Source organism: Pelodiscus sinensis, chromosome 5, assembly GCF_049634645.1.
Source record: "Pelodiscus sinensis isolate JC-2024 chromosome 5, ASM4963464v1, whole genome shotgun sequence".
NCBI lineage: Eukaryota > Metazoa > Chordata > Testudines > Trionychidae > Pelodiscus > Pelodiscus sinensis.
In genome coordinates, this window is record NC_134715.1 from 89016473 (window position 1) to 89023918 (window position 7446).

The following is a 7446-nucleotide window of genomic DNA, read 5'->3' on the forward strand; positions in this document are numbered from 1 at the left end:
TGAGCCCCAGGGCATAGGCTGTCTAATGGCAAAACTACACAAGAACATCAGCAGCTTGAGTGTTTTGAGAACACAGAGGGACCAGCTTTTCTTCACCTTTTTTTTTCAGAGCCATGAGATTTGGCCATGGTGGCTTGATTATCTAAAGGATAAGGAGCCTTGACCTTCCTCCCAAGGGCTAGTGGCAAAGCCCAGTCAAATTCTTTATATATTTTATATAATTTTGCATATAATTTTGTTTGGGGGATTTAGATATTTCATTTCATTCCCCTTAGTCCCGTAGGCCTGTATATATATATGAAATAAACCACACTTTTTTCAGTGAGGATGGGTAGCCTGAGGGTGGTTTGAGGGCTGGAGACTGAGTCCAACCTGCAGTGGTGGCTACTGTCCCACGAGATTGAGCCTGGCTTACCACTGTGGTCATTAGGCCTGACATATGTTCAGGTTTGGCTTGATTGCTCTCTCCCTGACACCAGTCCGAGTAGAGGAGGTAGGTGAGCCAAACATAAACGGTGTTGCAACCTCATTTGTTAGGTCACAGTGCAACTCAGGAAGTCTGGCCTGCCTGCCTCTTTTTGTTTTATGCTTTCTTACTCATTTTGATTCATACTATTTTGAAAAAAAAGGGGGAGAGGGAGACTAATTATAGGCCTTTACCTGGTGTGGGACTGGAAGGGCCTGTCCTTTTTTTTATGGGATATGAAGGTGATTTGCTATTTGCTTCTGGGCTACTTTTAAACTCCACAACCCCAGATCAGGGGCTGGCTCTATAAGTAGTGCATCTGGAGGACTCTACTCCAAGTCTGGGACCTAGATGAGTCTTATTGCTGAGAGAAGGCTATCTAAAACAGGAGGTGCCCCCTCACTCCAAAGTGGTGCTGGAGATATACAAACTACTATTCCCTCTCCCTTCAATAGGATTTTACCCACATGATCTGAATAAATCAGGTGAACTCTTGGTCAATGCTGATTACTTGCATCCATTGCTGTTGGTTGTTTCAGCAGTCTTGGGACTTGAGCATGCATCTGTAGTGACACTGCCCTGATGATTTATATTGGTTCATGTCTTATATGTGGAAAGGGATACCAGGTACTCAGTAACTTGTTGCATGCTGCCACGCTGGTGCGTGTCTAACAAAATCAAGAATAAAAAACTCTGCTCAGCAAAAGAAGAGCAAAGGAACACAATGATCCCACTAATATTTTCCAGCCATGTGTGAGTGTTTTCCATTCATGTGCAGAATAAATTTTTATGTGCACTGAGACATTTGCAAATAAAAAAACCCTAGCTGTGGCTCTGCTAATCAACGGGGCAGCATTTTAATTTCTCCTAAGCAGGCACAAAGATCACAGTTTACAGGGAATACTGACGGAATGTGCTGTTTCTCGAAGGTTAGTTCCAGGGCCTGGGAAGAGAAAGGGCAACTTTGGGACAAAACACCAAACCTTAGCCCAGCTTTGAATCCAGATTGTGTTTGGATTCAAAACAAATGATCAAATACACTTTTCTGGCTTTGGGTTGTGGTTTTGTTGTGACTATATGGTACAGCTCTCAGGATCCAGAATTCTGATATGCAGTGATCATTCCCATTAAAGTATTTTCCAAAAAGAGACTGAAATAAAGTGAACTCTGTATAAATAGCCCATAGGGATTTCTTAGCCCACAACCAGTGATAAAGTTGTATTAAATATATTAATCTATTTTAAAGTATAATATAAGAAAGAGAGAGATTTTCATCCTGTAGATCACAGCTCTCCTGACAGATTTGCCTGAGTAGAAAAGGTGCATATTCATTTTTTGCCCTCCAAGAACCACTGGAAATGAATCTAGCATAAACTGTTTGCAGCTGAAGTCTCCTTTTTTTAGTCTGTGTCTTTCACTTTCAAATTCATGTAGCTCAGGAACTTGTGTCCACTTCTCATGTTTCATCTCATTTTCATAAGTAAACCTGAGACAGCCTTTGTCAGAGCAAACTTTTCTTCTTGTGTTGAATTGCATCAAGAATAAAGCACTCTCCTGGTTGCAGGGTATTTATGGGTTACAGTTTCAAAGCATCTTTCATCCATAGAGATGCATTTGACTGTTACCTTTCACCATTAGAATGGTCATCCCATGATTCAGAAGGCCTCACACATTTTAGGAACCTATACTATGTACCATGCTCTAGTATATAGCAATGTACTTTGTGGGAAAATGTCCAGTTGCCATAGGTAAAGCTGTACATTTAGTCCTCTTATCAAATCAGTTGATTACAACTGCACGCTGCTTCCCATAATTATACAATGTGAAAAATATCCTCTCCCACAGACTTAGGAATGACACTTGGTATCTAATTGCCTGACTCTCAGGTGAAAATATAAATACACAGCCAATTGGAAAGAAGAGAGGAATGTAGCTTTCCTTCAGAAAAATGGTGCAAATCTGTTATCTAGATGCAGGTACAACTGTGAGTAGACAACAAACTGGGTAACTGTGAAATGTCAATTAGTTGTATATATGTTGTTTGCACAATTTGTGAATACATTCTTAAAAATCAGATGGTTAATGTGAGCTCTTAATTAATGGGCAGAGACATATTAACATAAAATGGGTAGGATTATAACTCTGCTTCCTAAGCCCTCCCACCACTGTTTTGACAGCTCCAGCTAATTACGGGAACAGCGTCCCTACAATCTGTTCAGTCAAACCTGGAAACTGTTAGAACCCTGGGCAATATTGTATTCCTTATGTATCATTAACCAAGGAAGAGGCTCCTTGGTGGGAGGCATATTCATGCCAGTTACACGCCGTCCATTGCATAAACTGTGAACTTAGTTTTATTTAGAAATATTAACCTGTAAAACTTCTGATTGCTTGCAGTTCATATCAGAGGTTTGTCAGCACCTAGATAAAGACCCTGGGAAACTGAAACATTCATCTCTGATTATATTTGTATTAAATCAGGAATTCAGAGAGAAAAAAACAGAAGTCTGACATACCTAAAATCTAGGATTTGATATGAATTTAAAACATTTGTTGAGACCTCCGTATTTTTAATGTTACTATATATATATATATATATATATATAATTTGAGGTAAAAGGATTAATTACCTACAGGAGAAAGACACCCTGACATTCAGGAGGTGAGGAGCTGCAAATAAGACAAAAGGGCTGATTCTGAATGTGCATTAGGCATGGTGGTGTCAGTATAACACATAAAAGCTGTGTCCCAGCTGCTGTGCCTTAGGAGATGCCTAGATTGAGAGACAGAAGAGGATAACTAGCACTTCATGTTGCTCTGCAAGGGAAGGTGAGAGTATATGGATGCTCAGCTCTTTCTGTATACCCTCTACCTACGTTTCTGGGTTGGAGTGTTTGTAACTTTAACTGAGTTAATAAGACTATTACCAATATAGAACATTTTTCTGACATGTAAGTGTTTGAACCATGCAAGTAGGGGTTTCCAATTAACCAGGATTTCTAATAACATTGAGATGAGAGTGTTAACTTAGAATTTGTAAGTAATAATATAATCAATATATAGTCAATAGATTAGGCAATGTCTCCTTACTTCTAAGTACACATCTGGGTGGTTATAATTTTTCTCTAACAAGAATGAAAAAAACCCTATTCTGGTGGCAGCCAGCAGCATGGAGTTTCCTAAAACTTTCATTATATTTCACAAACAACTTCACAGCCCTCAGCCGATCTAGAGATAACATTTCAACTACTTCTATAACCGGGTGGGCAATAATTATCACAGGGGGGCCACTTAATGGCTACGTCTACACTGGCCCCTTCTTCGGAAGAGGCATGCTAGTTTCGAACTTTGGAATAGGGAAATCCGCGGGGGATTTAAATATCCCCCGTGGGATTTAAATAAACATGGCCGCCACTTTTTTTCCGGCTTGGGGAAAGTAGGAATAAGAGATCCTCCGGAATAGGGCTTTATTCCGGAGGATCGCGCCAGTCTGGACGCTCTTTTCCGGCTTTTCCCCAAGCCGGAAAAAAAGCGGCGGCCATGTTTATTTAAATCCCGCGGGGGATATTTAAATCCCCCACGGATTTCCCTATTCCAAAGTTCGAAATTAGCATGCCTCTTCCGAAGAAGGGGCCAGTGTAGACGTAGCCAATGAGTTTTGCTATGTGGTCATGGTCTGGCTCCACTCCCACGCCCCTCCCCTGAAGGGGTGGGATATAGGGCAGAAGGGGTAGGGCCAAGGACTAGTCTCCCTTGGGAATTGTCTGGGGACAGCGGCTTTGAATTAAAAACACAGAAATGGTCTCATGGCTCCCAGCCCTGTCACTACGGCATTGCCTGGCAGCCAGCCTGGATTGCTGCGGCTATTTGTGTCTACACTGCAACACTATTCTGAAATAACTTAGTCCTTGTCTACACAGCAGGCAGTTATTTTCAAATAGTGTCAAAATACTGTCAGGCTAGAGGAATTCTTACTCTCACTCCTGTAACCCTCATTGTACGAGGAGTAAGGGAAGTCGGAGGAAGAGTGCTCTATTTCAAAATAAGTGTTGTGTGGAGGCTCCCTATTTCAAAATAAGCTATTTTGAAATAAGGTACGCAATTGACGTAGTTAGAGTTGAGCCCTGAAGTGTAGATGCCCCCTAAAAGGCTCACATCTCTGGCCCCTGGCAGCACCGTGATCCTACGGAAATTCAGTGGCATGGGCAGCAAGACATAAATAGAAAGCAGCCAGATGCAGTCAGGGTGGATCAAAATGGTAGGCAGGCCGGATCCAGCCCCTGGGCTGCATCTTGCCCAGCCCTGTTCTGTAATCTATGCAGGAGGATGGTAAGGTAGTATGAACAGAAAGCATGGAGCAGATACACTTGTCCTCTGTAGACAGTTGCATGTCTGGAGGGGAGATGATTAGGGGTCCAAATTCTTCAGTCTTTACATGGTTTTGAAACTGAAAGTCTAGAAATGAAGGAAATTAGAGTACAGCACACAGCAAGCAGGCCGTTTTAATGCCCATCTCCCATGAATATATGAGCAAATAGCTACCAATTACTCTACTAGATGGACATCCTGACTTAAAAGGAAGCCACTGGACTATTTATGGGGTGCATTGGTAATATCCCTGCTATTGTATAAAAGAAATAGAGGCAATAGGATGTTTCTATCCGACTATATAACCAGTTACGACATAGCTCATCTTCCCCCATAGCTTTTCCAGCTTGTTTTCTATGTTTTCTATGCTGTGCAAAGATGACTTGTGTGGCTTTGTGCTAGCACCCACTAGAACACCTTGCATTGTCTGCCAGTGATGCATGTGCTCGAGCAGCTAGCTACTTTTGCCTGTGTCACCTCAAAGCCTTCTGGCAGCAAGAGATGTTGCTGTGTCCTTAGCTTGCATTTTTGGTAGCACATTCTGAGTAAGAGCTACGTCCATTTATCTCTGGTTAGACAAACTCTACACTGTACACAGTAAACTGTACTCCCAGCTGGTGTAATTAATTGGGCTGAGAATTCCAAATGACAAAGGGTGGAGAGAAAAGTAGACCAATTAAACTCTACCTCTTACACATGCAGAAGGCCAGCTATGCAGGGAGGAAGAAAGCAATTTCATCTGTCAAATATATTTTTACTTTCTAGTTTGCTAACCGACAAGTGAGAAATGTTAGTGATGGTCACATCAGCTCAGTACACGTGAGCATCTATTCAGGTATCCTAAGAGCTGCCACTTCAGAAGTCTGTGCTTGTGTTGATTAACTGGATTACCTAGAGTTCACAGCTAAACACCTTAAACTTTAGCCTTTTTCCAAGGAATTATAGACAGCTTGTGAAGATCATCATGGGTGTTGTATTAATCAGTTACACATATCCAGTCACTGGCATTAGGATTGTGGGTCCAGTGATGTGAATCCCTAAAAAGCTCTTGTGAATTTTATATATTATGCAGAATGATTCCAAACTTGGCACTTCACCACTTTATAATGAATGACAATCACAACTGATTTAATGATGAGTGATCTTCCCATTTTTTTTCACTAAACCTCTGAAAGGTCAGAGGTTTCCCCAAACCATATGAAAACCTCAAACCTCCATTTTCAGTCACAAGCAGAAATGAAAATAATTTTAAAAAAGCAATCTTTCAATCTCAGAAAAGGTTTGAGTCCTGCATGGCTGGTGTGCCAGGTGAGTAAATTTCATTAAAATGCACTTGTTTGTCAGTAGTCTCTGGGGCGCTTTTTTCTTTGTTTAAATGTAAACAGCAAATAAGTGGTGTCTTTACTACAATGAAGGAATTTTCACACACCCCCACCAAACCCAAAAAAATTTATCTAGTAACACTAGTTTTGGATGGGTTGAGCTGGTTCAATCTCTAAAACTGGAACTTTGCCAAGTGTCTTATATTTGTAATCCACCGCTTGCCAGTTTAGCTGTGTGTGTGTTTATGGCCTCCCTGAGCTTGTTTCAGATCTGATATTACTAATTTGGACATAGATTATGGACATGATTCATAGTTGTGAAATAGATTTTTTTAAAGGTGTCAGATAAGCCATGATGTTTAGGCTCAACCAAAGGTAAAATTTCATAAATGCTTGGAAACCACTTTTTAAATGGCAATATCAATACTGAGAGAAGGTCCACAATGGTCGTCTCACCTGCATTTCAAACATATAATATTATGATGCAATGTAGCCTTGGAGTTGTAATTTCAAATCATGCTGCAGGAAACTCAGAGGTTTCTCTTTTCCAATAGCTTTCATTCCCAGGAGTTGGTATTAGAAAGGTAGCTCTACAATATATGTTTAACAGTTTTGGTGGCATTTCATCTCAATTTCTGTTTTCTATACCTGAGAACTACTGGTTAGAAATCTACTTCCAACATTTGAATGGACCCTATTTCAGAGGCGTATTTGCAAAGTTTGCAATTATATGTCAAACAAATAGCTGGTCTGCAGAGCAACACAGACTTTGGCAGCCTGTTGCTAAGGTTCTTTTCTGCAGGAGTTAAAATTTAGTGTAACTTTACTAGAATTTGACAAAAACCTTAATATTTGCATTAGGTCTGAATAGAAACCAGAAGTCCAAATGTGCCAAGGTCCAAATGAAAAACAAGAATAAAAGATCTCTGCCTAAACTGAAAGAATATATCACAAGGTAGTTTCACTTACTATGTGTCAAAACTTGTGCAGCTCTGCTAAATTTACTGGCCACATCAGTTTATTGATGCCCTAAAAGGGGTGGGGAGGGGAGAGAGCTAAAAGTGAACTAAAGAAACTAAAAAACAACAAGTGGTTTGGTAGTGTTTTATAGACTAAAAAACATGTATCATGAGCTTTCGTGGGCACAGCCCACTTCTTCAGATGATGGAGTTTTGAGTTTAAGATGTGCAGACACAAAATAAATATGGGAGAAGGGGGAAGGGAAAAAAATGGAAGGCAGTCAAAAACAAGGAGCAGAGGGTATGAAACTATCAAAGGGAAAACCAAATA